Source organism: Lonchura striata, chromosome 12 (genome assembly GCF_046129695.1).
Source record: "Lonchura striata isolate bLonStr1 chromosome 12, bLonStr1.mat, whole genome shotgun sequence".
In the NCBI taxonomy this organism is placed as follows: Eukaryota; Metazoa; Chordata; class Aves; order Passeriformes; family Estrildidae; genus Lonchura; species Lonchura striata.
In genome coordinates this window covers 8,597,334-8,612,241 of record NC_134614.1, presented here as the reverse complement: position 1 = coordinate 8,612,241, position 14,908 = coordinate 8,597,334, and the positions used below count along the sequence as shown (strand labels likewise).

The 14,908-nt window shown below is 39.3% G+C and overlaps 1 protein-coding gene across 2 annotated transcripts in view; it reads left to right on the top strand.

Annotated features, from left to right (window-relative positions):
• PRKCD (protein kinase C delta) overlaps window positions 1–14,908 on the top strand; it is a 60,099-nt gene that overhangs the window by 19,052 nt on the left and 26,139 nt on the right. The gene's annotated exons all lie outside the window — the stretch shown is intronic.

Below are 14,908 nucleotides of genomic sequence, written 5' to 3'. Positions count from 1 at the left end.
TATGAGAGGAAACACATTCTTCAAAATATACTTAATTAGGGGTTGTCACTTGAAAAAATTGTAAGCAGACTCAAATCTCTGATAATCCAGAACTATGTATCTATAATCTGTTTGTTTGCTTGAGAAGGAAAAATCGTTTCTATTGTATCCCAAAATCCATCAAAGTCTCCCCAGGATGATTAAAACACAGGTGAAAGCTAGCAACAAAAGTAAAAATGTTCAAGTTCCTCTCCATCTTTCCCTCCCACCTGTTGCCTATTTTTAATCCCATGCTAGATACAGTCGACAGGCAATGATCTAAACTCTCTTAACAATTTGGCTTTCAAACATGTTTGAGTTGCTTGTTCCAGATCTAGATCTCTCATTTTTGCTCTGCGGGTTGGCTCTTACTGACTTCTCTCTGCACACTGTGTGGTCCAGAACATTTATTTCACCTGCTGGATATCTATGGGAAAACAATCTTGAGTTCTTCAGGAGCTCTGGTTATCTCTATTTGTTCATCTTAAGTTATAGTTTGCATTGCTTGTACTGTTGGCTCTCAATGTCATGTGTGAGTCTCTCTCCTGTTAGATGCTTAAGCATTATTTATGGAGTGTTTGTAAACTTACCAGCAGAGTGTCTGGGAATGTTTGGTGTGTTCCCATGGAGCTGACTGTATTTTGACAGCTGGTAAATGCCACAAACAGTACCAACTTGGGACCTTGTCTGCTTTTATGGTTACTAACACCCCTCCCTGTAGCAGCAGAAGTTACCAATTGCTTCTCTGCAGTCTAATCTCTCCCTGTTGTTTATGTTTGGATGTGAAAATGAGGTTTCAGTCATTGTTTGTAGTGAGTCCAATGAATGCTGAAACCTGAAAGAATGCTGCTCTTTTCTACTTGAGAGGTGCCTCCTGAAACTGAGACCAGCTGGGCCTTGGCCCTAGGAGGAAGAACAAAGAACATGGACTGTAGTGTTCCTCGAGGTAAAGGATTTTTTGGTTTTGAAGTGTTGTGAGACTTTTGTCAAAATGATTCCTCACTTGTGCGTAAGGGAATGAATAAAAGAATGAGTATGTTGTAAGGCTGGTCTGGTCATTGGTCTGTCTTTGTGAGTACCCCCTAGTCAGGTGGGTGAGTAGATAACATTAAATTCTTGCTAATGATGGGTAAAAAACCAGAAAGAGAATCAAGTAGAACAAATTTAGTCTTTCTATTTTAAGTTCTCTTTTTTCACTTCCCTGGGCATTTCCATTCTCCATCATTCCTTGTATTCAGCTTAGTTTACTTATTATTTATTATAGGGGAAGCCAGGGGGTTTTCAGGGTAACAGTTTTGTAGGAAGAATAGGTTTCACTTAACACGGTGTAGGGGTATCAACTGAGAACTTGTAATTTAAGGTGCTGCTGACATCTACACCAAGCCTGGCTGGTAGTCTTCTTATCCCAAACTAAAATGCAGTTATGTTCCCCTGCCCTTCAGCTCTTTAATGGATTGTCCTTGAGGCTGATTCAAACATCCCACTTTTTCAAAGGCCCTTAAAAGGATAAAACTTTAGAAAAAAAAATTCTTACAATTTTAAAAAGGTATATCTCAGGTGGATAGATAGTGTGCAAACTTCTTGAGATAACCTTTGGTATTAAGTTTGGTAAATTTGTTTCAGATTGAAAAAAGGTTGTTGAAAGGGAGCTTTAGGAAGTGTAGTGCTTTCATGAGTATTTGTAATGGCAGATTACCTGTCTGTGCAGTTCTGAGCTGTGTCCTTACTCAGCATTCTGGCTCCTTGGTTTATGAGTAAGCACGGAAGTTGGGAGTTTCCACAAGAATTATTCATAGCAAGGAGGAATCCTAAGAGGCTCGTCCCTGTCTGATCATGGAAGCAAATTAATTAACCTGTTTGCATAATGTGTCTTTCCAAAATTACAGACAGACTCTTGATTCTCTTTGCTGTAGGAGATGGGAAGGAAAGTTCTGAATATAAATTCAGTCACTTGTTGCGTCAGAAATGTGTTGAATTGCTGTTAGGAGCCTGTAAGCGGCCATGCTGACACCTTGCTGAAAGTATAATATTGACTCTTCCTGTTGAGTGTTTTTGAAGGCAATGGTTAAAAGACTTTTGAGACTTTAGATGATAATCCTTAGCTATGATAAGGTAGCCAAGCCTGTCAGTAACTAATTTTACAGCATCACTTTCTGGTAGGTAGGTCATGATAGGAAAAGGGAACAGAGGAAGAGAAGTCAGCAGTAAATGGGTCACAAACCCAAACCTTGATTTTTGACTCTCTCATGCCAAGATCTAAAATGTAATGCTGTGTTCCACTGAGCTCCATACAACTGCCTGGAGTAACTTTTTCTCTGTGTAGCTCATGTAACTTCACTAGGAGATGCTGGAAGAGTTCAAACTGTGCCTTTTAAAGTTGTTACTGAAAATTGTTTAGAGATTCTAACCATTCTCTGTTTGGAGAACAGAAATTAATGTTTTCATTGTAGAGTATCCTGAAAGTTTGTTTGGAATTAAGCAAGAGCCACAAAATATTTACTGACAAGAAAAACCAAACTGAATGGTGTTTTCTCTTCTGTAGGCAGAGTTTATTGTACTTGCTTGTCCTAAAATTTAACATGGTGTTGGAAGGTAGTTACAAACAATGGAAACAGCTCTATCCCACTACTGTGTAAGTCTCCTAAACTGCTTTTGGATTATGCAATAGCACAGATTGATGCTTAAAGTGCTTCTGTTTTGATTTTGTGTTCAAAGATTGAAAGTAAAACTTTATAATTGCTCAGATCTGCATTTGGGAAGGGTGAAGAATCTATTTTTTGGTCAGGCCTACACTATGTATCGCTGTTCCAGAACTGTACTAAATACCTGTAGTATTTGTTACTTGTTATATCTGAGTTTTTCAGAGGTAGCAACATGAAATTTTTAACAGAATAACTGTAGAATTAAACTCTTGTAACTCCTAATGCCCCAATTTAAAAGTATTGTGATGTTTACCTACACTGCACTGAGCCTTGTAGCTCACACTAAGCATTTTGAAAGAGGTCGGTGTACAAATCCTCTTTGCTGTGATATCAATTCCATGCATTAAGGTAGGTTAATAAGAATATGATTAGCACATTTTTTTAAAAAGGAACTATTTTCAATTTGTCTTAATTCTCTATTCCAGATGGGTGTTTTCGGCCTTCCACTATAAATGAATGCTATTGCTAGAAAATTGTTACTTGCAATAACAGGAAAGAATCTATCTTCACCATTTTTTTTCTATTTATTCTTTGAGAAGCTCTTGTTTTATTTTCTAGGTACTCTTTTACCTTGTAAGTAATGGTAGGGCAGATGCAGGCCTTGCTCTGGAGGTTTCTGTGTAATTTTTGAGGGTCATGTCTGAAGTCAGCAACACACAGTTTCTTCTCCATTTTCCTTTGCAACTCTTCCTCTGGAAAAGAAAACGAAAGCAACTTGAATAGTTTTGTATTATTTACTTGAGATGTGTAAGTTGTTACTTAAAATACCGTATTTTTTTATACTCAGCTATAATCTGTAATCCTAACAAAATAAGGCAAATAGTTCTACCACTGAGCAAATACTGCATGTCATACACTATTTCCAGTAATACTGGAAACTTTCCTCAGTTTCACACAAGATATGGGAGTTAAATTTTGCCTTTTGATGAGCAAGCTGCTCTAAGTAGTTTTATATGGTAGTCAAGAGTGTATCAAACCTTACTATATTCAATTGACATATGTTGGAAATCAATATGGTTTTATGCAATATTTTCCTCTTAACATTTTAAAATTAAAAAAAGCCCTACTGCTTCGGTGGAACGAAATGTTAATGAGAGGAGATAATTATGAAAATTACTCTCCTTCCTCAGGATATCCGATCTTTGTGCGTGTGATCCATATTTGCACATCTCACCTGATGCAGTTCCTTAGTGCACATCTAAGATGAAGGTGGGGTGCTAACAGCTACAAGAGAATCATGAGGTTCTTTTCTCCTTTGATATCTCCTCAGATGAATTTTAAGTGATTTTCTGTCAGAAATAGGTTTCATAACCTCATTTTCAGAGGTGGATTTTGTTTTAGACCAGTTAAAATGTTTATGCTCTATTTGGAAAACTGCATTGGGGTCAAGGAGATACATCGTAGGAGCATAAAAATTATATTTACTAGACCACCTTTTAAATTAAGCATTTTCCAAAGACAAGCAAATACATTTCTCAATATAGCTGGTTTTCAGGTCTGAGTAAATATCTTAATTTTTAATAGTCCCACAGGAGCAGAGTGGGGTTGTCTATTCAAGACTGGAAAAGTAGCTGTCTGCAGCTCTTTCCCACAAAGCTGTCATTCATTGGGCTGAAGTTGATCTAACTTCTGTTTACACAGTATTGGGGACTCTCAAATTATCCAAGATGTGAACTAACTTATTGTAAGAAGTGGGTTATGGGCATCTTTTTACCTCTTCTTGATTGTGTGAATTGCTTCTCAGTCCTGGTCACAAAACGTGTCTGTGGGTTCAGCAGTAATTGCTAATATGGAAAAAACATCATTTACACCAGGATTTATGTACTTAGTGGTGTAGTAGAAGCAAATATCCAGATCTGTGGGGAAAAGCCATCATCCTGTGGCCTGGGGAGTGCTGAGTACTGTAAACCACAAGGCAGAAAGGAATCTTTTTGGGCTAATTTGTGTTGGGTTTGCTGTAAACATCAGGAGAGCTCCTGGCCAGCACTAACTATTCATTCTTTTGCTGCTTCGTGGAAGTGAAAGGTATTTCAGATAGACAAAATGCCAGGGTGATTATAATTAAGCAAGCTGCATAGTAAACAGCATGAAAGAGCCTCTTGGCATTGGAGAAGGGAAAGAATCAAGGCAGTGTGGATGGCACTAATTCACAGAGGAAAGATCTGGAGGCAGGACTGGGCAGACCATTAAGGGTTAGATCTACTCAAACAAATGACACCATGTGGAAAGAGAATTTCCCACTCAGCTGCCTGGGGATGAGCAATCTTTCCATGCCAGGAGCATTTGGAAGTTCTGGAAGGTTCCTGTGGGCCTCGCTCTGTGACCTCCCTGTCCCCTTTAAAGCACTGGAAGGGTTGGGAAGAGCATTGTGCCATGGTGTGTGCTACTGCCTCAGGAGCCGTGGGGCTTTACAGCCCTCTGGTTTTCCTCCTGAGTTCTTCTGTGCCAGTAGCACCTATGCCCCATCCCTTTTAACTGAATGATCTCACAGAAAAACTCCCCTGCCTGCTGTCACCCCCAGTATCCCAGCGTGGTTGGAAAGCAGACCATTAGGGCATGTCATTTCTATCAAAAAAGTTGCTATAAAAGTTATTGTAAAGAAGCATTTCTATGGCGGAAGAAACCTGTGCAGAAAAAAAAAAAAAAAAAAAACAAACAAACAAACAAACAAAAAAAACCACAAACAAACTCAGAAATAATTGGAAGGTGCAGGGAAAGTGACCAAGACTTTAACTCATTTATCCATTTAGTGATGGAGAAAGTGAAAGGCCATAATGAGCCAGGAAAGCTTGTCTGTAGGAAAATCATTGAACACTCTGTTGCTTTTGTGGATTAACTGGGACACGAGTACAACTGTAATCAAAGAGCTTGTCTTTAGTTGCCTTTTTTACCCTGGTAAGTCAGTTGCACAAATCTTCCTGAAAGTATTTTTTTAGACAAGTAATGAAGTCTGTGTCTTGTTTACCAACATGTTCATCAGTGCAACGACCCAATAAAGTAACAAAGTAGGTGCTGACTTGCAGTGTTGCGAAGTGAAGCCCTTGGGTATTTGGTTTGTGTTTCTCTCTGTGTGTAGGGCTTTGCATAGGAAAAGCAAAATGCTTCTTCTTAACTGTTTCTCCAGTTTTTAGCAGGATGAGCACTGGAGGGGCAGCTGGAATAAGCCACAGCAAACAATACACACTTAATAATTTGATTTGCACTGTCCAGAAATGGGAGTCCTTCAGGCAGTAGGAATAACATTTCTGGAAGGTGCCCAGAGGATGTTCCTGACAGCACCCAGTCCACACAACTCTTTATGCTCTCCAAACCTAAAATCGTTGAGCATGTCCTGACATGGTTGTCCATACAAACAAGGTTCTGGCATATCAGAAACTCCAGGGATTTTTGTTTAGCTTTTTCTTTCTTACTTACTGTCTTGTGTTCCAGACATTTCAATGCTTAAAGGTTTTCTTGCCCCATGATGGTACAAAAATGATATATTCTTTTCATTTACTGAAAAATCATTCAATATGGCTGTTAGCAGACATGAATCCTAAGTGTTTAGATCCATCAGAGTGTGGAGTTTATATGTTTTAACCACAAAATTCAGTAAAAGGTTAAAAAAATAAATGCTTGCTCTTAACATCTTATCAGGAGGATTAAAAAAAGAAAGAAAATTAAAACGGTATTAAATTGTATATCTCACCCTGAGTTTACAACTTGTTATGCAAACTTTGTGCTACCTTTAAGTAACCCAAATTTCTCTTAAGACCTCTTTACGCTTAAATTCAACTTGCTGTTAATGAGTTGTGTCTGATTTTCGTATGTTTGGGAATGCCAGGTCTGCTGTAGAGCTTTATATGCTCATTTCTTCCAGAAGGTGATTCAAAGGGGAGGGGACAGTTAAAAATAATTTGTGGTTGTATTTTCTTATTTCTTTTTGCAAGTTGGAAGGCTGAACCTTGAAATTACAGTAGGAGCAATGCTGTATTAATTAAAAATAAGTTTTGGTTATGTTTGCTTCTTTCCAGTTTCTCCTTATCAACCCCTATGGCTGTTTACTATTTAGCATCAAACTGTACATCCTCAGTGGAATAGAGCTGTGCTTATTTTCTCTCTTCATTGCAAAAGAGATCACAGAATCACAGGTAGTGATGCATGTATGTTTTCACTGTTTATTTTCAGTTTATAAACCATAGCAAAAGGCCTTGATTAAGTTGACTAAGATTGGTTATTTACATTTATTTTTTGGTTTTTTTGGCTTTCACATTCCCAGTAATGAAACAACCAGAACAAAAGAATAAAAGGATGATTTCTACCTGCCCTGAGCAGCCACTGAGTACCAGGAAATAGCAAGAAGAGTATTGTGCCCAGAAAGGCAGACCCAGTCCATCTTAGAAACACAGAATAGTATGGGTGGGAAGGGACCCTCAAGGTCATCTCAAAAAAAAACCAACCAAACAACCCAAATAATGCCAGATGCAGTCAGGAGGGTGGACTGGATCTATTCCTACAACTCCATACACAGTTAATGAACAAAATTTTTGGTTCATAACACTTGCACCCTTTTAGTTTAAAAGCCTTGATCATATCCATGGGCTGAATTGTGTTCCCCCTGATGAGGTTATCTGAGCAGCAGCTTTCCAGCGTGTATGAATGATGATACAGTTCTCTCAGCTAATGAATATTCTCGTTTTCCAGATACTTCGAGGATTAGGTCATAAGTGCTGGCAGTAGGATAAATTCTTGACTTGGAGGCTTGTACACTTGGAGAGGCACTTAGACTCCATAATCTGCTGGTGTTTTCAAAAGAGCAAACTAAAGTTGTTTTCTTAGTGCAGTGTTTTAGAAGGCATTTTTTATAATTCTGTTGAATGTCCCATTTCTTTATTTCCATTTTTTCCCTCTTCATGGTTCATGTATACTCATTAACCCAGTACATGTAAATTAAGACAGATTAAAAATTCCTTTTTATCTTAAACTGTAATTGACTTACTATCTTTATGGTATTTGGCTTTTTCAGTGTGAAAGGAATTCAGTGGAAAATACAAAAAAATCTACCCAAACATAAAACTCCCCAGTGTTTTGAAGAGAAAGGCAGTGTTTTCTGTTTGGTTTAAAAATATGTTGGCATTATCTATAATTCTTTCTGGGGAATACATTTCAATTTCCAGGAAGCTTATAATTGAGCAGAAGAATTACAACATTATGGAAGGGTTTGGGTTGGAAGGGACCTTAAAGCTCACGCAGTTCCACTCCCTGTCATGGCAGGGACACCTTCCACTATCCCAGGTTGCTCTGAGCCTTGTCCAGCCTGGCCCTGGACACTCCCAGGGATGGGACAGCCACAGTCTCCCTGGACAGCCTATGGCAGGGCCTCACCAGCCTCAGAGCTGAGAATTCCTTTCTAATATCCAAGCTAACCCTGCCCTCTGGCAGTGGGCAGCCATTCCCCCTGTCCTGTCCTTCCAGGCCCTTGTCCAAAGTCCCTCTTCAACTCTCTTAGAGTCCCTTTATGCACTGGAAGGGCAGAAAATCTTGGATGTTATAATGGATCCTAGATAAAAGTATTCATCAGGAATGAACTGGAGGATGGGCTTGGTGTCTGTCTCCTCTGTTAGGGGAGAAATACGCTGCTGGAGCATGGCTGAATGTGGGTCTCTGTCCACCTGATCATGGTGGTACCTGACCAGTTACTGTACACTGGATTTTCTTCAGCTATTTCCCTTTAGTTTGGTCCTTCTGAAAGCTGTGAGTAGCTCAGCTGTCCTCATGTACTGGTTGTTACAAAAAAGTCTATGAAGCCTTTTGCAGAATGGCTTGCTTCCTTTGGAGAACTCATATTCACATGATAAACTTGATGTGCAATTTTGCAATTCACTTGTGCTGGCTTATAAGCTGCTGGATTTCTATACCATTGTTGGGGAAGTGGGAGCTAATCGAGGGCTCAGATTCAGCTCCTTCAGTGCCCTCCTTAATGACACAGAGCCAGACCTGGTGTAGAGCTTGGCTACAGGCCATTATTATAGAAAAGTGTAACTTCATCCCTTTCACAGAATAGTTTTCCTCTCATGTGGAAGGGATTGTGTTACTTAATTGAAGGGAAAAAAACCTCAGCCTCTACTTATTCCCCTTGTCAAAGAAAAAAAAAAAGCTTCCTAATTAGACTTAAATTATGCATTGCATAGAGGAAAGCTATGGTTTGCCTCCTATCAAAATATTTTGGACATGCTCTCATTTCATAGTGTGAGGTGGTATTAATGAATGGTTCGTTCACCTGGAGCCTCATAAGGGTCTGTCCAGCCAGCCCCATTGTATTAATCCCTCCAAAATATTGTTTCAGCTGTACTCAACCAATGATACCAGCTTGTGCTATCAGAAATAATTAACAAAGTCTTTGGGCTTCAGGCAGCCTTTCCTCTCCTGTGTGTTTCCAATGTGTGATGTTTGGGTTTGAAATTCATGAATGGGATTCATTTGTACTTTTGGTTCAAGCCTGATTTTGGCAGTGGTGACAAGCAGAGGCCTATAGTGTTTCCTGGTTAGTCCTGTGTGTTCACAGAGGAAGGAGAACTCGGGACTCTAAAAAGAAATATTTAAATGACTATTTCTTATGCACTTATAAAGAATAAACAAATGACAGTACTTCCCTCTTCTCCCCACCAAGTGGTGGTTATGGAATATTGGAAAAGCCAGTTGTTGCTCCAAGTGTTCTCTGTTTCCAAAAAAAGGATACTTGGTGTAAAATGCTGGTTTTATCTTGCAGCATATGCTGCGTGACAGCCTGGCCTGCTGCCCATTTCAGAGTCCACAATTTCTTCCACTTTCTAATCTTTGAGTGTAAAATCCAGATTTTTCATCCTCAATGCACTTGAAACCACTTTAAGAACAGTCAGTTCTTGTTACTGAGCTTATCATGTTATCCTGTTCCCAAATAAACTGGGCTCTGTGTCTTCCTTAAAGCTCCCAAAACTGGGTCTGCTTTACCTCCTGCTTGCCTCCAATCTGCATCCCCCCTCAATCTGCATCCCCTTGAGCTTCCAGTTGTGCTGTCAAGATTGAAAGAGTTTCCCTGTTTAGACAAATATTTCTGGTGCTCATATTTTGAAAAGCTTCTTGTTGTAATGATAAGGGAATTTTTTTATTTTTGCCTTGAAGGGTGTTGAGGAAATACCAGCAATTTAGACAGCAGCCATAAATTTGGGCAGTTTGGGGACTGTCTGAGCAAAAGAAGTGTGGAAAGTTGGAAAAATCTGTGCTTCTGGCCAAGGGGGATGAAACCAAGGAACATCTCTTGCTACATGGCTTATCTGGATGGATTCTTCTCCAGACTCTTGTAACACAGTGATAGATTTTATTATGCAATGGTTTCTGTTTCTGGAACTTGGCCTAACCCAGCAAAAGCAGAAGTATCTGAAAGAAAATACACTTGGGGGAGGAGGGAAGGAAATGGTAACTACACTTCTTCCAAGTTAAGCTTAGGAACCTGAGCCACTCTACTTGTACTATTTAAAAAGGAAAAACAAAAGACCATATAAACCCCAAAACTTGCATCATTTACATTTGAATTCAATGTATGAACTGTCATTTTGAAATTGTAAACCAGAAAAAAAATCATTTGCAGTAAATTTAACAGAAAGTAAATAGAACTGTGAGTTAAATTTCTGTTCTCTTTTCTTTTCATAGAGTTGTGTAATTATTTTAAAACATTTTATGAAGATACACTGTTTTAGAACTATTACTACAGAAATTCTACTTGATTGAGTTGTTTGACTGTTTTAAAAGTGGTCTTTTTATCCTTGTCTTTCTGAAGATAACTGCAATTATTACATATTACCAGATGCATATATTTTGCTTTCATCACAATTCTAATTTCTAAATTAAACCATTCATAGGAGATAGCTGTACCTTAATGGCTAAACCTAAATGACAACTGGCTAAGCCTAAATAAAAGCATGAGTGATGCTGCTGCAGGAACAGTATTTTTGGAGAATTCTTTTTTTTTTTTGCAGGGACCTACATGCAGCATGTTAGTTTAGCTGTGTTTTGTGGAGAGCACTTCTGAGGCTGCTTCTCTGTGGATTTTAAGCTTTCAGAACAGCACCTGAGCATAATGGGTTTTTTGCTATCCCTGGTGGCTGTGGGAGTTCAGCATCATGATATAAAGTGATTTGAGGTTGGATATAAGAATGTTTTTTAGAGTTTATTTGGGTAGCAGTACTGCCTGGGGAAGTCCAGCTGATAAAAGTTGCTGCTATGTATCTTTTTGACAAGGTTCATAACGGCAAATATAATAAGCCTCTTGTAAACTGACTTCATTTTTAGCCTGACTTTACTGACAGAGCATCAAATAAAGGCCAGGTCTTGCAGAACAGAACCTGCAAAAATTCTCTCTAGACTAATCCTAGGTGTGCAGTGTAGACAGTAGTTAGCACCATATTCCTTTGGTTCAGTGAATTGTCCCACAGCACAGATACTGGTTTTCTCTCTTGGACCATCAGCTGAAAGCATCTAAGTGCAGAGAGTGTGAGTTGTCACACATGGGAACAATAAAAACAGGTGGAGGATGCTAATCCCTCTTTTAGCATCTTCATTTGCAGGCTGCCTTGTGTGATTGCCATGCATGCAGCACAGCCACCTTTGCAGGCTGTACACAAAGACCACAGAGAACCTTGTTCCTGTGCTTGGAAGTGCTGTAGGGACAATAAATTGGACAGTAATTTGGTGCTATCTTTCTTGTCCCTTGCTAGAATACAGGACAGGAACTCCTTGTGTAAAAAAAGTTGGATATAATCTATATTTTTACATCCTAAAGAAAAAGTTACTGCTTCATCTTTTCAGGGAAGAATGACATTGGTTATATCTGAGTGGTGCTGTTGGTGGTTCCCAGAGCAGCCGTGTGGCCCTGGAAGCAACCTCAGCAAGGATCTAAGCAGGAATCAGGCATTTCATGGCACCCAGAGCATTTCTGTGAGACAGCATGGAACAGCTGTGATGCCTTGCAGCTTTACATCTATCTGCAAAATGTTTCACAGAGTAAAACAAGGAAATCAGAAGCACAAACCTGCAGGGGAGTTTTCTCAGTTGTATTTCTCTTGGATCCATGGTCCTTATCAGTGATGGAACAGCCTGGCTTTGTTTGGGCCCATTGGCTTTCAGTCTCTTCAGTGCTCTGTTGTCAGCCAGTGTCAGCATTTCCTCCAGATCATCCACTGCTTTTCCTCCAGATCATCCACTGCTTTGATGTGCCTTCCCGCTTTGTGTAAAAGTTACAACCATGTCTTTGTTTCTGGGCTGTGTTAGGGCTGGCTTGTCCTCACTGTTTATAACAAGACAGAATTACAGCAACAAAGGAACCCTGGCAAGCGCTGCCTTCCCCCCAGCCCCTGAGAACAGGGCACTGTTGGAAGGAGAAACACTGCAGATTTGTCCCTTTGGTCTCTGTGAACAAGGTTTTTAATCTAATGTGGATTTTGTGCCAGCAAATCTTGATAAAGTTCTCCTTGAAATATTTTAATATTTTAATTCGCTTTGAAGACTTTTTTAAAACTGCATGTTACAAACACATCAGTGGGAAAATTGAGCACTTGTTCATCTGGCAGGTGTTGACATTGATGATGTGAAGATGTTTCCAGCTTCTTCCTTTCTCTCTGTAGTTGATAATAACATTGTTGATTTTCTTTCCATATTAAATAATCAAAACCAGTGAATTTTAAAGCTCAGTGGAAAGTACAGTGTATTTTGCAGAATCTGTCCCTGATAGCATAGGACATAGGTTTAGTTTGGATTAGAGAAGGTCAGGGATGCTTGACAAAATGAATGTTGTGCAAGACAGCATCTGATGGTGTGCTATAAACCACTGTGGCCACCACCAGGTATTTCATATAGAGTAATGTTACTGGGATGTTTTTCCCTTAGTTTTTTGTTTTGTTTTGTTTTTTCAGATTGTACTTTGAAACTGTTTGAGATATTAAACCTGTCATTTAGACTGGGAGTATTCTTGGAGCTCACATCTCAGTTTTTCCACCATTTGGTTTGGATAAAATCTTGCCCTTCAGGGAAAAGAGTTTGGCTTTAACACTTCATAGCTGCAATGCAGATTATATGAGTAGATTTTACAGTCTCCCTCAATTCAAAGCTGGTGTTTTGCAGCAGTTTCAGTTCTTGACAGCCTTTAAAACAGGAGTCAGCACTTGTGCTGTCACTTCTGTGACAGACACAGAGACTGGAGGTGGACTCTTGTCTAAACTGCAACAAGCAAAGCCTGTGTGCTGCTTTCAGTGTCTTTCCTTCTCAAATGTGTTCTCACATGAGTGTGTACTCAGTAGGGATTTGAGAAACTTTGTTGATTTAAAATTAGTCTCTTTCACTGAGTTTCACTGCCAAAAGCAGTTTTAGTGGGGTATGGTTTTGTTTACAGCAGTGCAGCTGATCCTTGTCAGCTATCTCACAGTACATCTCGGCATAGGAAAGGATCCGAAAGTGTATATGAGGAACAAATCCAAACCCTCCTTTCTCACTTAACCTCTCTCTGTCACAATATACTCTACAATGTATAGTGAAGAGTTTGCATGCAGGCATTTATGATCTCTACATCTGTGAAAAAATCATATAATGTGTAGGAGTGGAGAAACTTGGCAAGGGCAGGCAGCTGCTGAGTTTGTTTGGGTTCTTTTTAAGCTCTTGTTATATGTAAAAGCAAACAGTTATCTTCTGGTTTCCACTGTGACCTTGGACTTTGAACATCATCAGAAACTCTGGGATATTGATGTATTCTTCTAACTGCTTAATTGCTTGTGTATGGCATTTCTGTGTGAGAAGTGAGCAGTGGAGATGCACTGAAGCTGAGTACAACAAATAACCACAACCAAAACTATGAAGCAGAGGTGAAAATATGGCATCCAAATGTATTTGGTCATTGGAAATGAGAAAGGTTGTGGGATTACTCAAAATGTGTATGCATTGTACCTGTTTTTATTGTATCTGATAACTTGGAGATAAAAAACTACGTTGTAAATCTTTGTATTCTGTCTCGGGACTAACATTGGCCTGAGTCATGTGGGCTGAGTAAAATCAGTGCAATTGTTAGTTTGGCTTTGTCAGTGCTTTCCAATTTTTTTTTCATATAGTAACAAGCTTACTGGAAATTGTGACTTCTTGCTGGGCTGTCCCTTAGAGCAGAATTCTCCTGTGATTCTGTTAAAGAAACCTTCCAGTGGGAGCTGTATGTTAACCTGCCCAGATTGTTTCTACCTGTGGCCTCACTGAGTCTTTGGGCTGTTTCCCAGAGGTGAACAAGGCTGAAATCTGGTTTCTTTTACATCCATGTAGTGTAGTAATGATATGTGATCTGCTGCTGGCAAGTCCTGTAGCTGATCATTGGGGTGTAGTTCTGAACAGAGTGAGCACAGGGTCTCCTGAGCAGCTAAAATATGTTCCTCATTAAAACTCTTGATAAGCACTGTGCTTAAGTTGTGTTTGTGAAAGTGAGCTGTCAGATGGTATTTGTTAATTTTTACAAAAGCTGTCTATTTTTCTTTCTTTATGAGGTCACCTCAGTCTCCACTCTCATTAAATGGTGCCCCAAGCTGCAATAAGCAGTGGAGTAGTGTGGGAGGGTTATTGCTTTATTGTGAGTCTGTGTGAATGAGAATTATAGTAGTGGCTTTCTGTTCTTCAGGGGGATAAGCAGTGGAGCCAAGTAGTCCTAAACTTGCTTTCTAACTCTTGTTTTACTCCACAGAAAGAAAGTGAGGAAACAGTTTAAAAAAAAAAAAAAAAAAAAAAAAAAACACCAAAAAACTAGCTCAATAAAAGATAGTCATAAAATTTTTCCACTTATTGAAAATGGTCCCCACATGGGTAGAGTGTGAGATGTGCAAATGATGCTAAATGCTGTCTTGCTGCAGAGACTTGATTTCAGTCTTTTCTCTAAATGACTGTAAGGGCCTTTTTGGAGATAGAAGAGAAATGTTAATTGTTTCTCAGATCGATGTCTTTACATGAAAAAATGCCAGCATGTGCAAGATTGCTTGAAATGTTCTTCCTAGTGCTGCTTGAGTAAGCTGGTTGACAATCTACAGTCAAAAGGCCAGCTCAGCCCATTTTCAAGTCTTAATTTCTTTTCTACCATCTCTTCCTGTTACCTTGTTACCTCTTTCCTCCTAATCCCTCCTTCCTTGCATCACTCATTCTCCAAATGCACT